General features: G+C 41.7%; 1 protein-coding gene across 1 annotated transcript in view; it reads left to right on the plus strand.

Annotated features, from left to right (window-relative positions):
• The window catches only part of b4galt7 (xylosylprotein beta 1,4-galactosyltransferase, polypeptide 7 (galactosyltransferase I)), an 11,944-nt gene extending 9,903 nt beyond the window's left edge, over positions 1-2,041 (plus strand). The window contains exon 6 of the mRNA XM_030062143.1: positions 1-2,041. This exon is cut by the window's left edge and continues 1,872 nt beyond it. The gene's annotated coding sequence lies outside the window, so the exon portion shown is untranslated.
• The last annotated feature ends 9,888 nt before the right edge of the window (positions 2,042-11,929 follow it).

The following is an 11,929-nucleotide window of genomic DNA, read 5'->3' on the forward strand; positions in this document are numbered from 1 at the left end:
TGAAATATCTTTTTTTTTTTTTTCCCCTTCCCCAAAATGGGTGAACTTCCCCTTTTTAAGGACGAAGTGAAGCACTGGTGAACACGTGGGGGAAAGGGAGTTCCTCGCCAGTAAACAGTAAACCAGCAGGAGTGGGGAAACACACCAGAATAACCAGAGTTATCACAGCAGCTGCTGGTTAAGAAGTTAGCAGCCGCAGCCAAAATTTCCCACAGGTACCCAAGACTCCGAAGTCTGGATCTAAACCCCCCGTCCCGTCCCGCCCCCTGTCCCGGTCCAGCCGTCCCGTGAGGACAGTGTTTGCCATGTTTGTCCCAAAGCGTAACGAGGCTGAGGATGTGCGGCTCGTCCCACAGCGACGGTGCACACGGGTCACAGGGAAGCGTTTGAACGTCAGTGCAGTTTTTTCCCTCCAAGGAAACCTCAGATCGAGTTTTAAATAAAATCTTAAACTTTTGTTTAAGCGCTTGGCCACAACTGAGTGAAGTGTGTGTGTGAGTTCCTAAAGAATGGGGCTGGGTTTAAATTTTGTGAGTAGAATCTCGAGCATTGGATTATTGAGACGGAGGATTATAATAATTCACTTTTGTTTTAATCAAAATATTCAGTTCACTTCCTATCAGGTGTTGAATTATCCTGTGGTTATTAGGTCATAATATGAAAAAAAGAAGATATTTTTCCACTTTTCCCCCCCGTGGTGTGGTCGGTCTGTCCATATGGTTTCTGTGTGATAAAGTAACAGTTTGCTGGTGTTCTTCGGCAGGAAATAGTTCCCAACTAAACTCTTTTTTTGAGCTCCGCAAAACACAACTGGTTGTATGAGGGTGAAGGGAGACAGACTGGAAACCTCTCAAAATCACACAGACTTCTGGACAGACGGGCTGCACCAGTGGCAAAACTGTATTTAATTTGTATTTTCGGCTGAACTGTCCCTTTAATTCACCTGGTGGCCAAAGCAGAGCTGGGATGAAGCTGTGAGTTCATTAACTCGTTCACGTCCAGCTCCTTGGTGATCATCTGTGTGTTGCTGTGCTCTGCATGTGCACACACTGTTGATGGGTGGAGTAACACACACACTCACACTCACTCACACACACACTTCACTCAGTCGTGGCTGTGTGTTAAAACATTTTTTTTTCTGTCGTTACCTGGCGGGCTTCATACTTTTCCTGTGACTTGACAAACCCCTCCGACCGGATCGGAACTATTCCCATGCAGCAAATCCCACACACACACACACACACACACACACACACACACACACACACACACACACACACACACACACACACACACAGCTGTCTGCATGGTGATCATGATGATGACGAGGATGACGGTGATGTACGGGAATGTATTTATACCAGAGAAATATTCTGCTCTATGTATTTTATTTTATTTTATAGTATTTTATTTTGTAAGATAAAGAATGAACGGTCCTGCAGCCGCCTGCCTTCTCAAACCAAACCTCTGCTGTGGCCTGTGTGGCGTTCAGGGCGCTTCGTTCATCTGGACGCTACAGTAAAAAAAAAAAAATCACCCAGAGAGTCTGGAAGGGGGGGTGACAGAAGTCACACGGGACGGGCCGCCGGGGGTTTCACAGACGCAGGTTTTTTAACGGTCATTTCAAACTGTTGGGTTGTTTTTAATATATATTTTTTTTAAATTGAATGTTTCCACTGCAACTTTTCTTTTTGTCAGGAAAGCCTCTGAAACAGCATTTAAACTCTTATGGTGCTTTTAAACGTTATAAAACATGATCCTGTCTGACTGGATGGAGTCCAACATGTCTCATTAGAATCAGTTCAGTTTAAATATTTGTACTTTATTGATCCTAAATTGGGAAAGTCTTGAATTTGAGATCAGTAATCAATCTAACCTGAGCTGGTTCAAGGTATAAATATATCAGTCAGACCCTCCAGTGATGAGAAAACAGTAAATTTTCAGGGTTTATCGGCTCTTCCTCCCTCGGAAAACAAAGAAAACGGCTGATCTCCTCGCTGCAGGTTGTTTAGTGTTAAAACAGCAGGATTTATTTTGTGGTTTAAATACAGCTGTTCCCATAACGGGCCATAATATGGACAGATTTTTAGCAATAATACAATTTAAAGGTACTGTAAGTGTGTGTTGTATCCAGTATTTAAGTTTTAGCTGTAGAGTAAAGCCAAAAGAGGTATTGTTTTTCATATTTTATTTTATTTATTTGATTTTATCACATCTGAGAGGCGAAGCAAAGGGAGCAGCTGATTTTCTTTGTTCTGTCCAGGCTGAGGAAGTGAACTCCACAAACTGGCTCCAACATGGCCGCCTGTCCCTCATGACGAGCTGAGCTGCAGCGGCGCCCTCTACAGTTTCTATTGAGTTTTTTCTTAAGAATCTCTGCCCCGGTCTTTCAATCAGCAGGTGTCTGCTGCAGCGTCAAACTGGGCTCATTTTCATATTTAAGTCTTTTTTTTTCTTCTTTTTTTGTATTTAACCTTTATTTTACCAGGAAGAGTCCCGTTGTGACAAACTGGCCCCGGCCAAAGTCGAAAGCAGGTGTACGGAAATAAAGCAAATAAAAACAAACCTGCACTGTTTTCTGTTTATTCCATCAGCGATTGCAAACAAATATTAAAAAAAATCTCATTATCAGTTAGTCTGCATTTTCAAATACAGGAAAAAGAGCAGCAAATTGTTCCATCGGGCATCATGTCGAGTCCTGGAGCCAAGCACCTTCAAAAAGTACACACGCGCACACACACACACACACACACACACATATGCACAACCCAGCACTCACAACAGCCAGGATTCATCTGAAATTTTTAAAATGTCTGTAGTTATGTGTACTTACTTATTATCATCATTATCATTGTTATTATCAAGATCCATGTTAGTGGTGGATCTTCCTCGACCTCCAGCGCTGTGAGGATTGCTGCAACAGACGGAAGGAGAAACGTCTTCAGAGGTTACAGCGCCACCATCTGACTTCTCCTCAAACCAACCTCTCATTTCTTAAAAAAAAAAAAAAAAAAAAAAAAATCCCTAGACATGTTTCAGGTCCACATGATCCTCTGTGTAAATCAGACCGCTTCAGAGTTTCTCACTGTGACAGAGCCAGGCTAACGACTCCCATAGACTTCAAGTCTTTATGCTAAGCTAACTGGAAATGCTACTACACATAGGAACTGAACCGCTGGAGGCCCAGAGGTGGAAACGGTGTCCAACATCTGGTCTCAGCCTGGGGGAGTGTGCATGTGACTGATACTGTGTGTGTGTGTGTGTGTGCCGAAATTCACATGATGTATGCTTGTGTGTCGGGGTGTGTGTGTGTGTTCACCTTTGTCATGTTGACATCGGTCTCTCTGCAGTGTTTCCTGCTCCACTTCAGTTCGTCCAGGTGAGAACGGCGTCACCTGGACAGGCCCGACACTCAGGGCCCCTGGGGCAAAATATGATTTGAAGGCCCTTGTGTTTATCAATTAATTGATCGATGTGGGTCAAAAAATGCACAACCTGAAACATTTTATTCCCCCTCTCTGATCAAAAGTCACTTTAGTTCTGATTATTTTGCTTTTTTGTGGTCAGTTTGTGGTCATTTTGATGGTAATTTTTTGTACACTTTTTTTTAAACTTATATTCTGGTAATTTTTCTTGTAATCTAAATTAAAATAGAATTATCATAAATTACATCATAATTATCATAAATTATCAGTAAAAATCATCATAATAAATATACTTCTATGGTCATTTTGACTGCTATTTGTAATTTTCTACCAATTTTTCTTTTTTTTTTTTTTTTTTTTTTTTTTTTAGTTATCTGCCAAATTTCAGGACAGTTTCTTGTAAATTTCTTCCTTATTCTCAGGTCAGTGCTGTGGTTATAATGCAGGAAGGAGGCCGGCCCCTGGGAGGCCCCGGTGACGAGCCGCTGGACCCCAGACTGTGTGACGAGGACAGAGGCCGCATGATGGGGGAATCCAACCAGCAACCGGCTCAGCCCAGAGACACAAGGCAGAAGTCAGAAACGAGGCTGAGGGAGGATGGAGGGGTAACTTCACCTCTCCCCCCTCAAAGCTGCTCCCCCCTGGGTGCAATTTTCACCTTTTTGCTCCTGGATGGAAGAAACACCTCTGTGCTGCCACAAATAGCAGCTGGCACCAACCTGCAGCAGGAGGCCTTCATTTCTCTTCCTTCCTTCCCTTCTTTTTTTTTGTCCCTGATTCCCCGCCCTGTGATGATAATGGGTTATCACTGCCATAATAAAGTAATGGAAATTCTATAGCAATAAATAGGAAAGCGGAGGCGTGTGGTTCATGTGTGTGTGTGTGTGTGTGTGTGTGTGTGTGTGTGTGTACGCTGAGGGAGCACATGTGGCGCCGACATGTTATTTTCAGTCACTGTTAATGAACGTGGGGATTATGCTTCTCTTATGGAGTAATTAGCAAACAAAGGATAAACTGGAAGCATGAGCGCAGGTACAAAAAAAAAAAAATCATTTAGACTAATAATGCGCTGAGGGACGAAGACGAGCTGCAAAGTCTCTGAATGCTGCAATGAAGTCTAATTTTGTACATGCATTTTGTTTGATGTATGCAGAAGCAGCTTTCAGAATCCACATTTCATTTACACGTTTCTGCTCAACAAACAGGATGTGAGAATATCCCCTCCTTACTTTGTTCTCTTTACAGTGGTGGAAAAAAGTTTTTGGACACCCCGTGCATTTGTGAAATATTGCATTAACAAATCACTCTTCGGTCTTCAAGTGCAATTTCTTTTAGTACAGTCCCAGCCAAAATACTAAAGAAATCCTAAAAAAGCCATTAAAAACTTAAAATTGATTGGTTCCATAAAAATACATAAGAAATTTTGAGTATTGGGTCATTTTGGTACCAGTGATGAAGGTCGTTCTTTTTGTTAAAAGACACAATTTTTGTTGCCAAGCTTGGTGTCTATATAAAGCCAGCACATTTGAAAGTTCTTCAGACACAAAAATGGCTGAAACAAGGAACCTAACGCAGGAAACACGCCTGAAGATAAAGATTACACTGTCAAGAATTTAGTTTTGTTAGTTTTTCTTGTAAACAATGAACAAAAAAATATAATTTGTAAAGTTTTCTGGAAGGTGCACCCCGACACAAGGTATCTATTTAAATTCATAACATTAAAAGTTGACTTTATATAATGTAGCTTCATTAATAAATTAGGTGTACGTTACTGGAAAAATAAATGTTTTTTTAGGTCGACATCACCGCCTGTCCGTTCTGACTCTAACGTTACGTTAACCATGAAGTTGATGTGAGCTAACGGTTAAAGCTAACGTTAGCAGCACCTGTATCCACTAGCTTTAACCAACATTTCCTACGTTATGAAGCTATAATAATGTTTGCTAACGTTATTCAAATATCTGACAACAACATAGATGTCTGGGCAAAGCTAGCCGCTCACGTTAGCTAACCCTAGCATGAACGACCCCGCTCTGGAGTGTAGGGCAAAGCCAGGCCGTGTCCGAAATCGCTCACTCATTCACGCCCTACTCACTATAGGGAATTCATTGTATGCCCCTTTTCCACCAAAAAGCACCTGGTGCTAGTTCGGAGCTGGTGCTAGAGCCAGTGCTTAACTGGTTCCAACAAAGAACCGGTTTGCTTTTCCACCAGCCAACAGCCAAGCGGAGCCGAGTCAGAGCCACATCATTACATCATCGTAAAACGTGATCACGTGGGTGTGCGAGACGCTCGCTCGGAATCACAACAACCAACATGGACGAGCCACCGTAGCGATGCAAATACTGCTCGTGTCTTTATAAGCTTACATTGCGGTCCAGAGGCGAAAAACACAATTATTGCCAGCTACCCGTTGTATTCGTGGTCGGAACGAATGGTGAGTATGTTTAGCTTTACGTTTATAGCGATCGCTGCTCCCGTTTGAGTCTGTAAGTCCGCCCACCGATGACGCGGTGGGACGCGTCATCGGTTCTTTCTCTGGCTCCTGTTTAGCCCCTGCTCGGAGTCGGTGCTTGCCTAGCACCAGTTTGGAACCAGTTTGGCACCAGTTTGGCCCGTGCTTGGGCGGTGGAAAACCAAAAAACTGGTGCTAAGTCAGGCACCGGCTCCGAACCAGCCCTGGTGGAAAAGGGGTAGTACTGGGCTATATGGTGAACTCAATGGCGGAACGCTTCGGACACTACGTTAATGACGTCACTGCTGTTGCATAAATAAAACATGATGTAAACACAACACACCATGGAGTGGAGTTATGTTTGTTGAGACTCATTGTCTTAATATGATTGAGGGTATGATCATGACTGAGACTGAACTGGGTTGTGGAACATTTTTACTGGATTGTTAAACTTTTAACTGGTCGTATTTACCTCTCTCTGTTCTGATAAAATGCTACGCCGTTGGGCTCTTTCCTTACGGCGCATAGCCGCCTCTGTTTGTGGACGGAGTGGGACGGTCTGTCGTCCGTCCGTGCGTTAGCCTATAGGAGGAAAAATCAAACTGGGAGGGAGTAGCATCTGGTTTGAGCTTGTTGCTTCTACGAGTCACCAGTACTCCTGCCTCATCAAAAAAGGTTTCCTCCATGTAGTCATCAGCTGCAAAATGCTCACTACAAACCCGGCCTCTAGCTGGTGGATTCTTCCTCTTGAGAGCAGCTAGCCAGCTTCGGAGAACAGACAGTCTATTTACTGGTAACTGGTGGAAGTGTACTGGTTTCTCCCGGCCTTGAACTCAGTAAAACTCATTAGAGCATCCAGGGGCAATGCAAAACATGCCTCCCTTTTTCCGAATCTCCGCTTTTCCTGTCATTTTGAGTGAATGAACGAACGAATGAACGAACGAATGAATGAATGAATGACTGCTAGTTTGACAAGTAGCGCCAACCAATCCCGTGACGTCACGCCTGTCAACAGAATAAAAATGGCGCCCCCCACTGTTTTGAAAGTTAAACTTAAATGGCAATATTTTGATATTTCTTATGCCATCAGTGTTAAACTCATAAAATCTTATTAGGGTGAGATACCTTCTTTAAATTATGATAACATTGCTTAGTGTTTCATGTCCTCTTTAAAATTTTACACAATCTCACAATCTCAAATATTATCATGAAATATTTGTGGAAAAATCTTTTTTTGTGTTTTAAAAGGTGTGCCTGCATTAGACAGATACAAACAAATACAAATTATATTTTTTTTGTTTATTGTTTACAAGAAAAACTAACAAAACTAAATTCTTGACAGTGTAATCTTTATCTTCAGGCGTGTTTCCTGCGTTAGGTTCCTTGTTTTAGCCATTTTTGTGTCTGAAGAACTTTCAGATGTGCTGCTTTATATAGACACCAAGCTTGGCAACAAAAATTGTGTCTTTTAATAAAAAGAACGACCTTCATCACTGGTACCAAAATGACCCAAGACTCCAAATTTCTTATGTATTTTTATGGAACCAATCAATATTAAGTTTTTAATGGCTTTTTTAGGATTTGTTTAGTATTTTGGCTGTGACTGTACTAAAAGAAATTGCACTTGAAGACCTAAGAGTGATTCTTAATGCAATATTTCACAAATGCATGGGGTGTCAAAAAACTTTTTTCAACCACTGTACATACATATATACATTCATTTTTCAGAAGGTTTTTATTTTTTGTGTTTATTTTCCTTCACATTTTTTCCCTTTCCTCTGCTCTCTTCTCCTCGCTCTCCAGAAAATCTAAAATGTGGTCATGATGACGCTGCCTCTGTAGTGGCCCTGGCCCTGGCCCTGGCCCTGGCCCTGGCTCCTCCAAGCCTATGTCATGCGTTATTGTGTCAGGTGAATGGCATGACACAATAACCATAAAATCACTCATTCAGTCGCTTCTGTTGATGTTCAGGTGATTCCTGACGTGCAGCTCTAAACGCCGGGTGCACAGCTCTGTAACACAGCAGAGGGGAGGGATTAAGGGATTAAGACAGCGTTTTGCAGAGCGGTAGAGAAACAACAGGACAGGTGTGAGGGTGCGAGCTGAGATGACGGCGTTGTGTGCTCAGCTCATGAACCAAACCTCACCAAAGTGCTGGCGAAACCTCTCCGTCCGCTCAGCGTGGCGCTGCAGGTCCTCGATCAGCTCAAAGTACCTGGCAACATGAAGCGCCGCATGCCTTAGAGCAGTGGTTCCCAACCTTTTTGGGCTCCTGGACCCCCTGCATATTTTTGATCGACCCTTTATATACTCTATTTTACACCAGAACTCAAACGACTCCAAAAAAAAAAAAAAAAAAAAGAAGAAAAAATAAACTCAAGCCACTTCATTTTTAGATTTTGACACTGGTTGCATCACTACAGAAAAGTACTGTGATTGGTTAATTGCAGCCAGGGGATTGTGGGATTTGTAGTTTTTGAACAACCGCAGATAAGATAGGTTGTGATATTTCATCACGAAACCACTCTCCCGGTCCGCACACATACATTTTTGGGAACGAAGGCGAGTGAAATGTTTGCGCTGTAAGAGAAGCACATAGACGTTGTGAAAGACGGCCACTCGACCTTACATTCACGTTGGTGGACGGGCAGGTGCGCCGCGCGTAGATCTCTGGCTTCGTTACTTGCTAACAGCTAGCAGCTAACGTTAGCAGCTAATATCATATAGACACAACTGCTGTGTTAGCATCCAATGTTAGCAGCGCTTAAAGTTAAAGTGATAAAACCGCTTTTAGCAAAATCAGACATTAGAGATCATTACAGTTTAATCAAACATTTTCATCCAAAAAGCAGCAGGCTTAGTGAAGATGCTGTGTCTAGTCACCGCCTTCACACGTCTTTAAGAAGAACAGACTTCTGTAAAACCAAGAGTGATGGAAGAAAAATATTTTATTCATAGTAATTGAAATCTTAAAACATGCCATTTAAGAAACAATGATGGAATATTCATTTTTTAAAAATTGTGCTGCCACTTGCTCATGTCTGCCAATACGCACTTCAAAGATTCCCGTTTTTTTGGGTCACCCTGTAGTTTTCTCCCCCAAAATCTAGGTTTTGTGGAACCATAACTTAGCGAGAATAAAATCTCCATTGCCAGTTGAAAATGAGAGGAAAATAAGGTCCTGGTCAGCGCTGCAAAAGACTCTGCCGCTTGTTGCCCAAAACTCTCCCAGAAGAGAAATCCCCTCCACTTTTGAAGGTACGGCCAAACCGAGGTGGTTAGGATGTGGCCTGTTGTGAAAAATGTTGGAGCTTCTAAAAAATGACAGTCAACACCGCTTCTCATTCAGGCTGATGATATTTACTGATAAAAAAGTAATGCTGAACAGTTACAATGAGGAAACAAACAGACGCGACATAAAAGGAAACGAGAGAGAGAGCAAAAAAAAATAATAACTAACTGATCCGTTGCCTAGCAACCTAAAGTTCTTTTGTTGCAACTTAACATCCAAATGCTACTCTAACTGAAGACAACACATTCCTAATTCAAATAAAAACATTTGTTATTGTAACCTATAATATTATTATTATTAGTCTATTATTATTACTCTATTGTCAGAGAAAAAATATTTACAACATCCTCCCACCCGATGAACAGTTGTTCATCACTATCATGTTCATCACATCACATTGCAATCACTTTAATTCATTAATTAACCTCTAAAGGATAAATTAGCTGAACAGGTCTTCTTAATAAACTGCCTGTGGATGTATGAACTATACAGGAGCGAATGAGTCCATCTCTCCCTGGAAACAGTTCAGTTATCCTGCCTATTTTCCAGGTCTGTCCATTGCCAGTTGAAAATGAGAGGAAAATAAGGTCCTGGTCAGTGCTGCAAAAGACTCCACTCTGCCGCCTGTTGCCCAAAACTCTCCCAGAAGAGAAATCCCCTCCACCTTTGAAGGTACGGCCAAACCGAGGTGGTTAGGATGTGGCCCTCATGTGTTTTGCCTGATCACATCTCAGCCAGAGGTGCCAGCTAGATGCACATGTGGCCCAAAAGTCAGTGCTATCAGGGGAGTCAGCAGCGCCACAGATCACCAAACATGTCGCCAAGATAATGAAAAAATATCTCGCGTTATCACTTTAAAGGTTGAATACGTAAATTTGTATAGCAAATTCTACTCTGCAACGGGATTTAGGAACAAGGAGATCCTTCTGATTTGAGCCCAGAATCACCAGATTGTTTCATTATGAATCAGAGTCCAGATGCTGAGGAGGAGATTCTGGTCCTGGACTCAAACCAGTAGGATTTCCTTCTGACTGGATCCCACAGGAGGAGAACAAACTAGTTTACACTGGTTTTTTTCTCATAAATTTGTGAGTTTTTTTCTCTTTACCACTTAATTTTTTCGCAGAATATGCCTCAGACTAATAAGCAGGTAAAGCTAAATGACAGAATGAGAAAGCCACTTCTTCCCAAATTTTGCAAAAATGGAGATAAAAATGTGTCTTTGGGAGCCTTGAAATCAGTCAACAAGATCTTCAATTAGATTCTAAAATGAACAGGAAGCTGATGAGGAGAGGCTGGGGCTGGACAGGAAGTGAGCAGGACGCCCCGCATGTTAAAAACCAGCCATCACCTCACAGTGTGTGTGTGTGTGTGTGTGTGTGTGTGTGTGTGTGTGTGTGTGTGTGTGTGTGTTGCAGCGGCGTCAGTCCACCTACAGATGGTGGGACTGTTGCTGTCTGTCAGCCTGACTGCTTCACTGCTGCTGGGAAACTGCGGTGTTTCAGAGGGACCCCTGGACTGATATCAGGGTGGGGGGTGGGAAGGGGGAATAGATACACCACAGTATCGCGATATTTTGTGTGTCAATACTGTATCAATACATATTGATGATTTCTAGTTTTTATGACAGGTTTGGTCCGTCTGTCCCATTTTGCTGCAATAAAAATGAAGTGAGACGAACAGAATGAAAACTTAATTAGGTTTCCCCTTTGAGGACATAATTTCCAGTTGGAAAAAAGGGAATAAATCACAAAACATGTCATTGCAATACATGTTTTCATATTGCAAAATGTTTAAAATCACATTGTGACTTAAGTATCGTGATAATATCGTGTCTTCTCCTGGTGAGTCTCAGCCCTGATTGAGATGAGTTCCACTTTAATTTTAGTGGATTATTACTGTGATCCCTGCATTTTTAAATGTGAATTTTTAGTTGAAACAGCCGCCTTACAATCATAAACCTCATAAACTGATAATTGGCTGCGAACGTTTCCCTGGGGACTATTATCTGACAGATGGTGTGGAAAATCGTCCCGCTCAGTTTCAAGTCATCAAAACAGGAAAGTTGATGTTGATGATGTTTTTGTCAAAGAGCTGATGCTGTGTGTTGGTCTGGAAACACTGGATTCACTGGAGATGTAACTTAATGTATTGCAGCCTAATGTCCAGATGCTTATACTGACTGTAAGAACAGGTTTATGGGTTTATAATTAAATATAGAGCGGCAGACGGTGCAGTCTGAAGGTGTTTTCTGATGTTCAGGGTGAGGAAGAGGAGGGAGGAAACTCTTCAGGTTCAGGCCAAAACTTGTGCCTTGAATGTGATGTTTCGATATTTTAGATTATGATGAGGTAAAAGAGTTGTGCTGGACTCCTGAGGCTTTTTTTTTTTTTTTTTTTTTTTTTAACTTTTTTTTTTTTTTTTTACCTCATAAAATAAAACTGGTGGGTCCCAACGCTAATAGTGCTACATGCGGGTCTTAGCATGAAAATGTGATGCAATAACCTGTGTGTAATGAGCAGTATATTACTGAGAAACTGAAGAATAAACAAATAAATAAACAATTCTTCTTCTGCTGTTTTTAGCATCAGAGCACATGCAGCTTGTTTCAGAAGCACGGTTACATATTCATATATATATGTATATGTAATAAAATCTCAAAGTAAATGTTGTTCTTGTATGAGCTGTATATGCACTGATATTAAAAACAGCAGAAGAGAGTTGTTATGTAAATATTATTTGCCTCGGCTCCAGGAA

The sequence above is a fragment of the Myripristis murdjan genome, chromosome 10, assembly GCF_902150065.1.
Source record: "Myripristis murdjan chromosome 10, fMyrMur1.1, whole genome shotgun sequence".
In the NCBI taxonomy this organism is placed as follows: domain Eukaryota; kingdom Metazoa; phylum Chordata; class Actinopteri; order Holocentriformes; family Holocentridae; genus Myripristis; species Myripristis murdjan.